The sequence below is a fragment of the Spermophilus citellus genome (genome assembly GCF_964194105.1).
Source record: "Spermophilus citellus genome assembly, chromosome: 12".
NCBI lineage: Eukaryota > Metazoa > Chordata > Mammalia > Rodentia > Sciuridae > Spermophilus > Spermophilus citellus.
Genome location: NC_138198.1, coordinates 41779346 through 41795024, shown reverse-complemented (window position 1 = coordinate 41795024; position 15679 = coordinate 41779346).

Here is a 15679-nt window from a genome sequence, read left to right as displayed (position 1 = left end):
CCCCACTCCCGCCGCCTCGTCCAGTCCTTGCTCTGCCCCAGCCGTGTCCTCACTGTGCACGGCTCCCCCTGCCTGGCTGGCTGGCTCTGCTGCCCGCGGCTCATCTCCTCCCTGGACCTCGGTTGTCCCTCATTGGAGGCCTTTCCTGCAGAGGCCACTGCTTCACAACAGCACCCCCCCACACCTGCCTGTCCTGCTGGATTTTCTTCAGGACCCTTAGCCACAGGTTTCGTTAACTGCTGTCCCCACCATTGCCTGGCCTCTAGAGAGTGGCCGCCTCCTTCCAGTTGTTTCCCCAGGGCCTAGACCAGGGCCTGGCCCTAGCAGCCACCGAGGACGCCCTGGCGGGTGGGCAGGGCCTGCATGGGGCCGCGGGAGGCTCTGGGTACTCGCAGCCTGGCTTCTCTTGGCAGCAGGCTGTGGCTACTCTGAACAGCCACAGCACTGCGCTTGGCCTCCCTGTGGAAAAACACCCTCGGTGCAGCCCTGAGGCTGCGCACGTCCGCTCAGTTCCTGGTTTGGACCTATGGAAAGTCCCCGCAGGCTGCTGTACCCTGGGCAGGGCGGCTAGGAGCGGGCCCTGGAGGCCGGGTCTGGCCTGTGGTCGGAGCCCTGCTCAGCTTTCCCACAGGGCAGCTTCTCCCTGGGGCTGGGGAGGCGGTGGGCACCGCTCCCGGGTGTGCAGGCTCCGCTCACCCCAAGCCGTCTAAGCAGCCTCTGTCGTGGGAAGACCAGCTCACAAGGAGGGGCAGCTCTGGGCTCTGAACCCAGCTCTGTGCCACCCCAGAGCTCAGGCCTCGGAGCCAGGCTACCTCCATTCTCGGGCTTGGGCTGTGGGTGCAAGGGGGGGGGGCGGGGAGCAGGAGAGGCAGCCGCTCTCGCCCCTCCCCAGCCGGGCTCTGCTCCTGGGGCCCGGCCAGGCAGCCTGCCCTGAATGCCCCTCCTGGGTTCCTTGCCCAGACCTTCTTAGCGCCTGCTTGGTCACAGCGGAAGGACATGCTGACTGATGGTTTGTCTTCCTCGTCGATGGCTGGCGTGAGGGCAGAGACTCAGAATGTCCCAGATTAAACGCTCACTCTACTCTGTCACCCAAACTACAGCCTTTCCTGTCTCAGTAAAAGTGACTCTTGTCTGCCAGTGTCGCAGGTAGAACCCAGGAGTCGCATCCCCCCCCCCATCTGTCTGCAAGTCCCCTGGGCTCGGCCCCAGGGCAGTTGAGTGTCCGCCCACTTTTCCACCCCGCCCAGGCCCTGGGGTCCACCCTCCACACGCCAGAGCGTCTGTTAGAACCAAGTCACATCTTATCCCCCACCTGGAGCCTGTGGTTTCCACCTTGCTCAGGGGCAAGCGAAGGCCCCAGGTGCCCCACAGGACTGCCCTGGGGCTCCTGCTTGGCTCCCGGCTTCATTCCCTCTGCTGCCCTCTGGCTCCCTCTGACTCAGCCCTGTCCTTGCTGCTCATCTGCTCTGGCCTCTGAGCCTTTGCATGTGCTGTTCCCTCTGCCTGGAACAGTGTCCCCCTGTCCACTTGGCTTATGCCCCTTCACCAGGTCTTGGCCATCATGCCACGAGTGCATGTGGGGAGAAGGCGCACGAAGGCTCTGCCCAGGGAAGGTTCTTGCCTCTGCGGACACACTGTGGGTGCATTGTGTGCTTAGTGGGTGGGTATGTGGCACTTGCAGGCCATTGGGCAGGACCAGCTTAGCTGAAGGAGGCTCTGATAGGACGTGGTAGCCAGAGCCAGGATGATGGACTTGAACTTGGTGTCGTCAGGGGGTTTGCTGAGCTCCCGCTGCCCGTTGGGCCTGGGCTAGTGAGCGCCTTCTGACTTCTGTCCCCATCTTCATGGTGGCCCTGGGCACCTGCCACCTTGCCCCTCTCACAGACGAGTGAAGCTGAGGTTGGTGCAGTTGGCGACTTGCCTGTGGCCACTGGGTAGCCCGAGTGACTTCTCCAGACGGCTGCTCCGAGCGCTGCCCCTTCCTCTTTCCGCTGCAGACACGACGTGGCGACGTGATTTCTGAGCTGTCACCTTCCTCCTGCTGGTCGCTGGCTTCCTCCCCAGCTTGATGTGGTGGGAAGTTCCGGGGCGGGGGGAGCTGGACGTTGGCTCTGAGCTGGTCCGTGTCCTGCGGCTGGTGGTGGGGCGATATTTGGGACCCTGGGTGTGTCCTGGAAACTGTTGCCCGTGTGCCTGCAGACTGTCACCTCTGCCTGCTGCACTTCTGAGGTCTTGACCCGGGGCCCCCAGGCTGGGGGATCCCTCCTGCAGGAAGTGACACGCACCTCGGCCACAGTGGCAAGCAGGTCTCATTGCCAGGCACTGCTCCTGCTGTAGGTGTGGGCTGATGACCCCCTTCCCATGTTGGGTGTGAGCCCCTTGCGTGGCTGTGCCTGGGCCGCTAGGAAGCTTGGCCCTGCCTCCTGGGACCAGTCCTGTCAGCGGGTGGTTGGAAGGGTCATCTTCATAGGGCAGCCGGGTGCAGGTGGCGGTGGTGACGGAGCAGCCTGGCTGAGCGCTGAGGCCTGCCGCTGTTCTTGCCCACAAAGCGCTTCCAACAGTGCTGCAGGGCAGCTCCTGGGCAGCACCAGCCTTGGGGCAGTTTGCTGCCACCTCAGCCTCCTCCTCTGTACCCTGGAGCTGTGCCACCTGAAGGCACAGACCTGTCACCTGTGGCATCATTTCAGGGCAGTGAGTTGGTGCCAGCCCACTGGAGAGCACCACTGGCCCTCTGGACACCCCCGGGACCCCATTTCTCAAGATGAGTCTAAAAAAATTCCCGAGCACGGGGCGGGGTGTCGGGGGAACCCCAGGCCCCTGGTGTCCCAGGGTGTTCACGGGAGCCTGCGAGTGAGGGTCTGAAGCTGGGAACGTCCCCAGGGTCCTGAGATGGGGCAGTGGGGAGATGTGTGCACCCGCCCTCTTCCTCAGCCACTGCGGGCCAGCGGAGGGTGACACTCCAAGTTCCATGCGGCTGTCCCTGCAGCTGTGCAGGACACGCAGAACGCGCACAGTGGCGCTATGGGGCGTGTTTTCGGGTTTTTTTGTGGTCATCGTGTTAATTTTCGTGGTTACGGGCAGTTCACATACCCAGCCAGGTCAGGATCACCGCCACCTCCTAGACCAGGGCCCTGATGGCCACCAACATGGACAGCACCTGAAAATGCGCACTTGGGCTTTCCCGCCGCCCAGCCAGGCCTCTGAGGGAGGGCAGGGGCCGGTGCCTCACCAGGTGCCCCGCTGGTCCCGGGCAGAGGTTGCGCATGGTGACCCGAGGAGCGTGAGGCTTGGGGCTTGCTGCTGGGGCCGCCCGACTCCTTCCTTTGGCCCTCTCTGCTGTTTGGTCACAACCACCTGGGGTCCTTCCATCCTCTCTCCGAGCAGCTGCCCCTGGCCGCCCGCTCCAGCCCGAGCTCTGGGTGTCCTCGAGTCCTGTGCCTGGCCTCCGGAGTCAATCGTCCCTCCCTGGTGCACCTCCCGGGCAGAGGGTTTCTGAGAATCTCCCCGACTGATTCTCAGGGCCACTTCTTGGTCATCAGACCTGTTGACCTGGGGTGGGCCATACCTGGCTTTTAGGACCACCTCGTCACTGGGTTTTCTAAATTGTAAAGATAACACACAGTCACAGCAGAAGTGTAAGTGACGCAGACAGCTGTATGAGAAGGCGGGTCCCGTGATGGACCTGGGGTTGGCCGCCCTGGGCCGCCTCCTGATGCGCTGAGTACCTGCTGTGTTGAGGATGCAGCAGGAGACAGGCGGTCCCCTCCCTCGTCGGGTTTATAATGGAGACAGGTAGTAAAGACGTCCAGGAAGGAAAAATTATGAGGTTGGCGGGTGATTTGCACTTTGGACAAAAAAAAGTAGCCGGGAGGACCCCTCCTCAGGGCCTCACTGAGGAGCTGGTGCCTGAGCAAGACCTGAGCGTGCGGCCTGGGAATGGGCAGGGGGACAGGGCTGTGTGGCAGAAGCTGTGGGGTGTCCCAGGCCATCCAGGGGCCGGTGTGGGAGGGGAGGAGGGGGGACTCAGGTGGGAGGTGAGGCCAGGCAGAGCTTCCCGGGCTGCGGTGGCCAGTGTGGCTTTTGCCGACAGTGGCAGCCGCTGCTGGGGTTTTAAATAGGGAGGTGACATGCAGTGACTTTGCTCTTGGTGTCCTGGGCCTGTCCCCACCTGGCTGCACTGGGACTCCTGGCCTTGCCCATCGGCAGCTGCAGAGTGAAGCCTGAGAAGTCCTCGTGCCTGTGGTGGGTGGGGCACCGTCAGCCTGGAGGGGCCCTGGGCTGCCCCCCGTGCCAACCCGACCTTTCCTGTTTGCTTCAGAGCCAGAGCTGACGCTGTCCTTGGCCTCGCTTCCACCTGGGGGTGGGGGGGCAGCTGTGTCTTGGCAACAGGGCCCAGGAGCCAGGTCTCCCAGGTGTGAGGCAGGAAGGGTGTGGGGGGGGGGTGAGCCCAGGCCGAGGGCCGCGCTGGCCACAGGCCTCAGCGGAGCTGATCCTGCCTGGTAGGTGGATGAGCCATGGGGAGGGGACAGTCCCTCTTAGGTCATAGCTTTATCGAAAAAAGTGCTTTTTGATGCTTTTTCTGGTGCAGTTCTGTACTTCAGGGGAGCTACTCTAGGGGACAGCCTGTGAACCTTGCCCATGCGTTGCCCAGGTGAGGCTCTGCACAGCCACTGTGGGCCCCAGTCCTCCGAGGGCAGCCTTGGGATTCTGGAACCTGGTGGTGGTGGAACCCCACCTTCTGCCCCACCGCCTCGCCCTCCTCCTCCGGTGCGGTGGTGCAATGCCACCTGTGTCCCCAGCCTCTCTGGGGGACTCCAGAATCCGTTCATCCGTTCTCCCAGCAATGGGCATTTGTGATTTTAAGAATCTCAGTTTTTACGCGGCCAGGGTGTGGATGGCCCATGCGCTCTGGCCTGAACCCCTCCACCACAGACGGCAGCCAGCCAGACAGCCGAGGGGGGCCGCGGGCAGCTGGCACTCATGAGGGCCATGACGTTCCCGTAGCAGACAGCTTTCAGGGACCTCGCGCAGGCGGGTGGTCCCGGGAGAGGACTCTAGCCATCAGGGTGACGCAGTGCGGTCTGGGCCGGGGGTGGGGGTGTGGGGGGCCTCCCTGGTCATGAAGCCTGGGGGGCTGCTTCCTGGGGCTCCCCTCCTCCGTTATGCAGAGAGGGACAAAGGATGGGGCATGGAGCGGCTTCCAGGTCCCAGGGCTGTGTTTGGGACCAGGGTGGAAAGCTCTGAGCGGTGGACAGCCGGGGAAATGGAGGCCCAGGGCTCCCCAGATGCCCAGCTGCTGTGCGACACGGCCAGGGGTCCCTGTGATCCTCCAGAGGCCCTGTTCCATGGTCCCTGTTCCTGCTCCCCTCCCCTCCCGTCCCCTCCTTCCCCTCCTCTCCTGTCCTCCATCCTCTCCCCTCCTGTCCCTTCCCCTCCCCTCCATCCCCTCCTTCCCCTCCCCTCCTGTCCCCTCTGGCCCCTCTGGCCCCTCCTCTCCTGTCACCTGCTCATTTGAGGGTAGGAACAGGGGCTCCATGGTGCTGAGCTCTGGGGCTGTGGCTGGGATGAGGTGACTGAGAGGAGCAAATTCCTGACTGAGCGCTGAGGTGACAGTGGGGGGACGGCCATGGTGGGCCCATCGAGTCAAGGTCAAGTTAGAGCTGTTGGGGCGGGAGAAGGGTGTGGGAGCTGTGGAGTTCCTCCGTCCATCCGTCCGTCTGTCCCTCCTTCCCGAGTTGGTCCTGCTGGTGTTCAGGTTCTTTCAGGGCAGTGGGGGCTGCGCGTGGGCCGTAGCGAGGCCATGGGTGACCCCACGCGCCTTGGTACTGGTGGCTGGAGTGTCCGGTGTCTGGCCTGCGGTCCTCCCTGCAGCTAGTTTCCCCATCTTCGAGCCCAGGGGGACATGTGGTCTTGCCACAGTCTTGCCTCTGGGCTCCGTCCTCCCTCCCTGCAGAGGTGACTTGAGCATGTGACTCTGCCCTTAGGGACGCTTCCCTGTCTGTGGGTTGGGGACCCGAGCAGTCCCCTCCTTGGTACCCTGGCATTGGCATGCGGCAAGCCTTTGGCTGGTCCCAGGCTGTGTCCTCACTCCGTCTGAGCTTCTGTCCCCTGTCCCCACTCACTAGGAGTTTCCTACCTGCCAGGCTCAGGGAACGAGCTGACCGGCAGCACAGGGCGCTTCGTGTGGCCACATCATTGCGGTAATGACTAGTGCTCCGCCCCCCACCGTCCTCCCTGACCACCACCTGGCCATCCTCCCTGGCCATCCACTCTGGCCGTGCACCCTGATTGTTTACCCACTGACCATCCATCCTGACAGTGCACCCCCTGATCCTCCACCCTGACCATCCATCTACCCTGACCATCCACCCTGGCTGTCCACCCTCACTGTCCTCCCTGGCTCTCCACACCCTGTCTACCCTGACCATCATCCACCCTGGCCACCCGCCCTGACAACCCTGGCTGCCCACTCTGACCATCCACCCTGGCTGTCCTCTCTGGCCATTCACCCTGGCCCTCCTCCCTGACCATCCATCCTCCCTGACCATCCATCCTCCGTGGCTGCCCCCCTGGCCATCCACCTGTGAGTGGGCCGTCTGCCCTTGCAGGTGCAGGTGAGGCCTGGCCGTGACCCCGCGGGGCTGGGAGGCGTCTGCCGTGGTGACGTGGAGGGGATGGAGGCTCCTCGCTGTCTGGACAGTGCCTGGCCTTCCCATGGTGGCTGTGACAAATCGCTGCCCACTCGGTGTCCTTGAACCATACAGATGGGTCACCTTATAGCTCTGGAGTCAAAAACAAGTCTGAGTTGAGACTCAGGGATCCGAATCCAGTTGCTGAGGGGGCCGGGCCCAAGTCTCCAGGGGACACCCTGCCCTCGCAGCTCCTGGAGGCCGCGCTGTTGAGAGCCACAGCCCAAGGGGCCCCAGCAAACTTCCAGCTGCCAGCTGATTGGCTCACAGTGGCCCCAGCAAACTTCCAGCTGCTAGCTGATTGGCTCCTCTGCGGTGATGCTCATTGGGCTGTTTCCCCGCCCTTTCAGACCACGGAGCTGCTCATTGGGGGACTCTTTTGGCTCTGCCCACTCGACCCAGCCAATCGGCCTCAAGAGCAGGAGGAGTGGGGGTTGAGAGGCTCCTGGGAAGCCGGTGGTGGCAGTTGGGCTCTGAGGGGATTCCTGAAGAGCTGTGTGGTGCGGCTGCGTGCTGCGTGTTCTAAAACTAAAGTTCGTTCCTGCTTGACAAGTGGCTCTGAATTGTGCCCAGCCAGACTGCAGCACCGCGCTCCTGGACTCGGGGCTGCCCGTGCTCCAGCCAGCAGCCCGCACCTTCCACGCACTCTGACCCTTGCTCTCTGGCCCCCTCCTCTGATTCACAAGGGTCCTTGCCATGACCTTGGGCCCACCTGGGTAATGCAGGAGACCCTCCCACTTCAGGACTGTCACTGTTTGCACAGTCCCTCTGGCTGTAAGGGGACACCTGAGAGGTGTCTTGGACCAGCGTGTGGGCATCTGTGGGGCGTCCTTGGCCCTTCACTCAGCCTACGGCTGTGGTCAAGGCTCCCTGGACCTCTCGAGAGCCTGAGGTGTCACTGACTCTGCCACTTTCCTGCCAGGTCTCCTTCTCCTGGGCCCAGAGGACCAGGCCTGGGCTGGACTCTGGGGACAAAGGTACTTGCCTTTTTGGCTTTGTGGGGAGATGACTTAATGATGTGGCCCCACCACGAGTCGGAAGTGAGCAGGAGGTCAGGGAAGCCCAGAGCACAAGACTGGGCCAGAGTGGCAGAAGGTCAGCACCTGGACTCTGTTGGCCCAGATCCCACATGTGTGCGCTCACGGTGTCCACTGAGAACCTGTGTCTTCTTTTCTGTAAAGAGAGTAGGGCTCCCTCGGATGAGGCAGTGCGTGGGAAGCAGTGGGGACATTACAGACGCTCCCTAAATTGAAGGCCCAGCTGCAGCTGAGCCAGGGTGGCACTCTGCTCCTGGGACTCCTGGGTTGGGCCTGCCATCGGCCTGTTCCCTCCTGGACCTGCCCAGGCACTGGGAGAACAACCCCAGGAGACTGCATCTGCAGGCCACCCAGGCCCTCCCGCCCCCTGTCCTGCCACCCAGGCCCTCCCGCCCTGTCCTGCCACCCAGGCCCTCCTGTATTTTTGCATTCTCTCACTTTTGTGCATTGTTTTTCTGGCTCTGCAAACAGGACCCTCTGCAGGCCAAGGGGGACTGGGACGGGCAGCCAGGGACGATTGTTTGGGGAGATTAAAAAAAACTCTGGACAGGAAACAAAACCTCTTGAAAGTCATTGTCTTCAGCTGTCAAATGTCAGCCCCCAGAGGGGACACCACATTCCAGCCATTGTCCTGTCAGACTGCAGGGGACCCCAGGGCCCCAGCCATCCTCCCTGCCCTGCATCCTGGGGCCGGTGACTGGTCTTGTTTGTCACTTCAGGCCTTTGCTCCAGGCCCCACCTGCAGGCCTGGTGGCGCAGGGACACTGAGAGCAGGGCTGAGGTCTTGGGGTTATCACAGTCACCAACCTGAGAACGCGCCTGTCACCCCTTAAGAGCCTCCAGACCCATCAGCAGTTGGTGCCTTTCTGAGTCCTCATTTCCTAGAGAAAGTAGTCGGGGCCACCCTGAGACCCCAAATACTTGGCTCTGGTCACTTTCCTGACGGAGCCACAATGCAGTGGCTCTCAGCTGCGGGGACATTGGGCAATGCCTGGAGGCATTTTGGCCATCAGAGCCAGAGGGAGGGGGCTGTGGGTATCTCCATGGGGGAAGCCAGGGGGACAGAGGGCCGCCCACAGCAGAGGCTCAAGGCACCCTGGTGGAGGTCCCCTGCCTACCCACCCTGACGAGCCTTTTCTTTAGGAGTGACAAGAAGAGGAAACTGAGGGGTCCCCGGGAGGGCAGAGGTCGGGCGAGTATGTGAACCCAGGTGGTGGTGCCGCTGACAGAGCGCAGGAGCAACATCTGCGCTCCATCAGTGATGTCTGCCCTGGGCGGAGGACTTGGCTCCCTGGGGCCCCTGTCTGGCCTCCCGCCAGAGGCCCTGAATGGAGCAGGTGACCCTGAATGGAGCAGGTGAAGCCCGCTCGCCTGTAGCCCTGGGCCACTTTTCTTAGAAGCAGCGGGGAGTTGGGGTCTGAAATTCCGCCCTGGCTGGAGCCTTGGCAGACCCCCTGCAGGGCGCGCTGGGCAGGCCAGGGCAAGGTGGCCCAGAGCCTGTGGCGGTGCGGTGGGTGCAGGGCAGGCTGCAGGGCCCAGCCCTGGGGTGCAGGCCTGTGGGGAGGAGCACTCAGTTCCCCTGGGGCCTCCTGGGCATGTCCCCTGCCTCTGTGGTGTCACACCTCCCCAGCAGGTTTTGGCAGCTGGGGCTTTGCGCCACCTTCCTCTGGGGTGGGGATGGGGCGGGCCTGGGCCTAGAAGGGGCTGGGGTAGAGGGGGTCCCTGCAGATGGCTCATCAGTTACTCAAACACGTTTATGGAGGGCTTAATCTCAGGTTCTGGGACACCACAGTGACCTAGGCGGACAAGCCTCTCTGGAGGTGACACTGGGTGGGCTTGATGGATAACCGTGTGGTAACTGAACCCAGGTCCCTCAGGGCTTCGCAGTGGAGAGCAGTGGGCAGGGACAGGCGAGCTGTGGAGGACTGGCCAGGAAGGGTGGGCCTTGCCCAGGGCCTTTGCACTGGCCATGTCCCCAGATACCCGCGGAACTGCTGGGTCACTTCCATCCTGTCTGCTCAAATGCCCGCTTCTCCGCCGGGCTTTTCCTGACCATCCCTGACCCTGGAGAGGCCCTTGTCACCCCAGAAGATGACCCTGAACAACAGTGTCTCCTTGGCCGCCCAGGGCGCCTCCCCGCCCAGCCCCTGGCGTCCCCCGGAAGCCTGGAAGCCTGGGCAGAGGCCTTGCCTGCGCCGTCTTGCTCAAACCTCAGCAGAAGAGGAAGTTGACCCAGCGAGGCCAGCTCCTTTGAGGTCACGTGGTTGGGAGTGGGCGTCTCGGGTGGGGTGTGGGGTGAGGCACATGGCCCTCCTGGTGTGCAGGTGGCCTGCTGCGGTCCACAGTGCCTGCGCCCCTCCCCTGCCCTCGGGGTGGTGCGGGGCCCCAGGAGAGCGTTTTACGGGCAGCACTGGTACTGGGGCTGCACTGGCCGGGCTCAGCAGGCCTGTCCCATGTAGGGACCGTGGACGTGACAGTCGCTGACTTTCCTGTGGACCCACCATGTTCCAGGCCCCAGTCAGAGTTCTGCCCTGTGTGGGAGTGTCTGCGCGCTCACCTGGCCCCCACGTCCCGGGAGACAAGCTGCAGCAGAGCTGGCCCTAGAGCTGGGGCTCCATGTTTCGCCCGCGGTGTCTCATTCCGGCCTCACCAGGGCCGCAATACTTGGATTGTCCGTCGCGCCCACAGCTGAGAGGCACAGAGAGGTGGTGCTCCTTGTCTGGGCCACACAGCCGTGGATGGTAGGGGCAGGATTTGAACCCTGTGGCCCCGGTCAGGCTCACATCCTGCTTCCTGAGAGGACACAGTGCCCCAGGGTGGGGCGAGGCTGGGTGGTGGGGTGTTGGCTTGGTGAGGACTCCTGGGGCCTCCTAGCCCTGGAAAAGGGAGTGTGAGGCCTCCACGGGAGTTGGGGAGATTCGGGTGTTTGCGGAGAACCCACAGACGCATCCCAGGAGAGAGGCTCTGTGCCCTGGGGTGCGGGTCCCTCAGCCGCCCCTCTGACCTGGGGCCCTCTACCCTGGAGCGCCTCCCGCCAGCTCCCAGCCCTTGGTGTCCTCGCAGCCGGGAAGCCGTCCTGGCGCTGCCCGTGGGGTGCCCGTCCCGGGTGGCCGTGGCTGGCCGTGGTGTGTGCATGCTGCTCCAGGTCCGCTGGCTTGGACCCTGGCCACTAGGCACACATTGGGGCTGGGGTCCTTGGGATGCATCCCTGCCTGCCTTTGTCCTTGCCACAGGCTAGGGCCACTCCCAGCCTGTCCCCTGGTCCTCAGGTTTCGCCATATGTCTAGTGAGGTCACCCCAGCTGAGACTGGGGTGTCCTTGGGGGCAACAGGCGGTGTCCCTGGCAGATCAGGTTGCCAGTGTCAGTCTCAGAGTGACTCCAAGGCCTCTTCCTGTCTTAAGAAAACCTCCAGGGAGAGATCTATCCTCCCAGGGCTGTGGCCAGGGGGTCCAGACAGATGGCTGCTCCCTGGGGCACCCCACCAGGCAGCTGCTGCCTGTTTCTAGGCCACTGTGGTCCATGGCCCAGCGACTTGCCCATCAGGGTGGGGCTGGGACTTGCTGCCTAGATTCAAGACCCACTCGGCCTCTCAGTGGCTCTGTGTCCTTCCTGGGCAGAGCCTCAGTGCCCTGCTCTGTAAAATGGGCAGGTCGTGCGCGCGCCTCTTTCCAGGAGCTGACTCAGGATTAAAGGCTGCAGGGAGCAGCTGGTCCCTGGCCTGCACCCGTGGTCCCAGCTGTTCGGGAGGCTGAGGCAGGAGGATCACTTGAGCCCAGGAGTTTGAGGCTGGCCTGGAGTACACAGTGAGGCCTTCTCTTAGCAGAAACCACACCACTCAGAGAAGTCCCTGGCGCCTGGCGAAGGCCAAGCATGTCAGGCACACTGATGGCATCGAGGATGCTGGGTGTGCTCTGGTGGTGCCCCCATCCCGGGCTGCCAACTCCTGAGGCCTCCTCCAGCCTCCCTTCCTCAGCAAACCCACCTTTCCTGAGCACCAGCTCTGTGCCAGTCCCAGGCCGCCCTGTGCCAGGGGGGCACGCTGGCACGTCATTGAGTCTGTGCCAGCAGCCATGTCGGCTGTGGAGGGGTCAGGGGAGGGCCAGTGTGGGGTGGTGGCCGGATTCTCCTTTATGGGGCCCACGGGGAGGCCTCTCAATCTGATGGGCAGAGAGAGTGCGTGCTGCGGCTGGGACGGGGGACGGGGGACGGGCTACGGGCTGTGTCAAGTGCAGGGCGCTTCTGCGAGGAGGCCCTCGGCTGGAGCCGTGAGCACAGGGCGCTGGGCCTGCGGCGGGCGGTGACTGGCGCCTCTTCTGAGCAGGGCTTCCCCTCTGCCTGGGCCCCTGGGTCTGGGCTGGTGTCCCCCAGGGCCATCCTGTGCTCTGGGGCTGCTTCTGAGCGGCAGCCCTGGCCTCAGCCCACCAGATGCTCGGAGCATGTCCTCCCCACTGTGATGCTGGGACTGGCAGAGCCACCCCAGGCTGAGTCCTTGCCCCGGGTGGGGCCGGCGAGGCATCTGGCTGGGGTCCTGGTGTGATCCTGTGGGTCACCAGCTCACGTTGGGCTCAGGTGAGGCAGCCACTGGGGCTGGGGCTCCGGTGTCCCCAGCCTGGCAGGCACCACCAGTCAATGCTGCCAGGTCTTCCTGCTCCGTCCCAGGCTCTGGGGACCACGGAGACCCGGGGTCAGCGTCCACTGAGCAGCTCCCGGGTGCCCTCCTCCCACGGCAGCAGGAGTCGGACAGTCCTGGGTCCAGGTGCTGCCCTGCTGGCTTCTGGCAAGAGCCCTCCCAGTGGCTCACGCCCTGGGACTCAGATGAGACCAACCCGCTGGGGGTGGAGTGAGTTTACGGTGGCCTTGGCGGGTCCTGTTGGACGTGGGCTGCGTGAACGGCTGACACTGTGGCGCTCTCCAAGGGTGCTGCTGGAACCCTCCCACTGCCGGCTGGACAGGGCCATTTGGCACTAACTAGTCGAGATGATGGTGTCCCTAATCATTAGCCAGCGTGTCACACCTCGAGAAGCTGGCACCCTGACCCAGAAGGCCCCGCGTCCCTGAGGGGAGCCCACTGTGCGTCCAGAATGCTGGGAGCAGCTGCCCTGCACCAGGAGGGGGGACTCTAGCACCTGAGCCCGGGGGACCCGTCCATCAAGCCCTGTGACGGCGAGGACATAAGAAACAGCCTCAGCGTGTGGGAGTGGTGGCATCACCGTTTTAAGTACCACGCGGGGAGCCCGAGGTCGGTTGTGTGTGGCTCCCCCAGGGACCACTTCCTGGGCTGACGTGGGGACGGTGGTTTGCCGGGAGGGCCCCAGGAAGGAGCAGCCAGGTGGAAGGTGCTGCCCAGCAGTTTCCGGGGCCACCGGAGCGCCACCCTGCTGGGCCTGGACAGACAGCAGCCTGGGTTCTTCCCAAAGATGGGGAAGGCGGGAGACCTGCCACCCTCCCAGGGGAGTGGATCCTGGAAGCTCCCAGAGGGCGGGGACCTTGCCCCAGCTTCAGTGTGACAGCTGGACCCTCTGGGCCACGAGTGGGGCCTGGCACACAGTGGGGCCCAGGAACGGCAGGAGGCGCTGGGCTGTGCCTGGTGGGGTCCCTCTGTGGCTCTCGCCCTGTGCATGGGGGACGCCTGGGGGTGGCAGGGGTGGGGGACGCCTAGGGGTGGCAGGGGTGGGGGACGCCTGGGGGTGGCAGGGGCGGGCGCCGCCTGGACGCCTGGACGCAGGGTGCAGCTGCAGAAGATGCCCGCGCTGTCTTCAGAGGCCCTGGAGTGTCACCCTGGGCCCTGGAGTGCGGTGCCCAGGCCAGGCGGGGAGCTGGAGCACCTGCCGGGGACAGGGTCCCCTCTGCCCAGGGCCTGCTGTCCCCTCTCCTGGGGGCCTGATATCGAGGGCAGCTGGGCCAGGTGGGCCTGTCCAGGGTGCTTGCTGCCAGGCTTGGCGTACACTGTCCCCGGGTGGACGAGACGGGCGGCTCCTGCACCCGAGGGCCGCCCCTTCCCCTGTGTCAGTGGCCCTGGGCAAACCCCGTCCAGTTAGGGTTTGCCAGCGCTGGGCAGTGACGGGCGGTGGGCGCGGGGTTTCTATCCCTTCTGTCTCGTCGATGTCGGGAGAGGACGCTGGGAAGAGGGGCAGGGGTCCAGGCAGAGCCTCCCTGGAGACCCCTGGGTGAGGGCCCCACTTCATCTCCCGCCAGTGCTCAGAGGACGTTTGTGCTGCCTGGAAGGTCCCTGTGCCTTGGCCTCGGGGCTGGGCTGGCCAGCGGGGCCTGCCATTCTTTCAGGTCAGAGCTGCTCCTTGTGCCACCAGCGGCTTCTTTGAAGCTTCTCAGTGGGTGGCCTGAGCTCCCATTGTCCCAGCACAATGTGGTGGCTGAGCTCCTGTGAAGAATTGGGGACAGGAAGCCCATCTAGGCCAGCCACTCCCTGGCCCTGCAGGATGTCTGCGTCTGCACACTGGGCAGGTGCTTTGTCCCTGGGCCTGGGGCCTGGCTTCCTGTGGGCGTCCAGCCCTGTCCAGACACCCTCTAGGAGCTCTGTCCATCCCCTCCCTTGCTGTGCTTTCGAAGGCCAGCCAGCAGGCGTCGGGGCCTGTCCCACCAGGCACATCCCGCTTCCTGTGGTCTCCCAGCCTGCTGGTGCCCGGCCCCCTCCTGGCCCTGGCCCCGCTCCCCGGAGCTCTGTTCTGTTACCTGTGAAAGTCCCCGCGGTGTCACCAGGCTCTCACACTTGGGAAGAGGAGTCTAAGATTCAGAGGAGCCATACACGTTCCTGAGGTCACACACAGGAGGAGGAAGACCTGCGGGTTTCCAACCTGACCTCTTCCGTTGGAGCCATGTTCCCTTCTTAAGCTTGGCCTGCCCCTGAGCGAGTGTAGATACTTCCCCTCAGTTTTCTCAGCTGTTAAATGGGAAGGTGATGAGAGCATGAAGGCAGGAGGGCCCCTTGGAGGAGGAGACATTTGAGCAGGGCCTGATGGGTAAGAAGGAGCCTGCTCAGGGTGGATTGCTGAGAGCAGCCTGCTAGCAGGTAAGACATGTGCAAAGGTCCTGAGGCAGGAATAATAGGTTTGGCTGAAGATTCCTGAAGTATGGGAGGATGCAGTGCTGGAAGGCGGGGTCAGAGGGCTTGGGGGCCTTAGGGCCCTGGAAGGTTTGGATGTCCTCCTGTGGAAGTCATGGAAGCTTTGAGCTGTGGGTGACAAGATCTGGTTTATGCATTTAGAAGGATCTCTCTGGCTCTGTGTGTGGACTAGACTCTCGGGAAGGTGAGGGGGACCAGGGCAGAGGTGATTGTGTTAGTCCAGGTGGGGATGCGGTGGCCTGGGCGGGGGGCTGGCTGTGAGGTCGGGAGAGGCTGGTGGTGTTTGCACATGGACTGGAAATGGACCTTAAAGAAGGGGGTGAGGACGGCGGGGTGTGGCTGGACCCCAGAGGCAGAGGGGTACCCGAGGAGAGCCACTGGAGGGGGCCCAGGCTGGGGACATACACCCCGGGGTGTCAGCCCAGGGTGGACTTCAGCCCTGAGACGGGTGTGGTGGGTGTGGTCGCTCTGCGTTGCACCTGGACGGAGACGCAGAGACCGCGAGTGGGACCCCGCAGCTCGTCCTCTCAAGCCTGAGTCTGGGTGGTGGCTGGGCTTGCGGTGGCCCCGTGGTCATCACCTGCATGATGGGAAAGGATCCGACCGCTGAATGTGGAGACCCCCTCCCTTCTGCCTCCTGCAGCTGCCTCCCCGACCCAGCTCTGTGGCAGCCGGTCCCCGCCGTCTTTCCCAGCACCCGCAGGGCCCCTGTCCACGGCGTGGTGGGATGGGCCCGCTCACGGTGAACCTGCCGCTGGGCTCGGTGACAGGAGGCCCCCTGTTCGCAGGGGTGGTTCCCTCTGGGCCCCATGGGCTGTGACCAGCTGCCAGGCCCGCTCAGCTCACGGTGGCCTAGGGTGGCACACGTCCT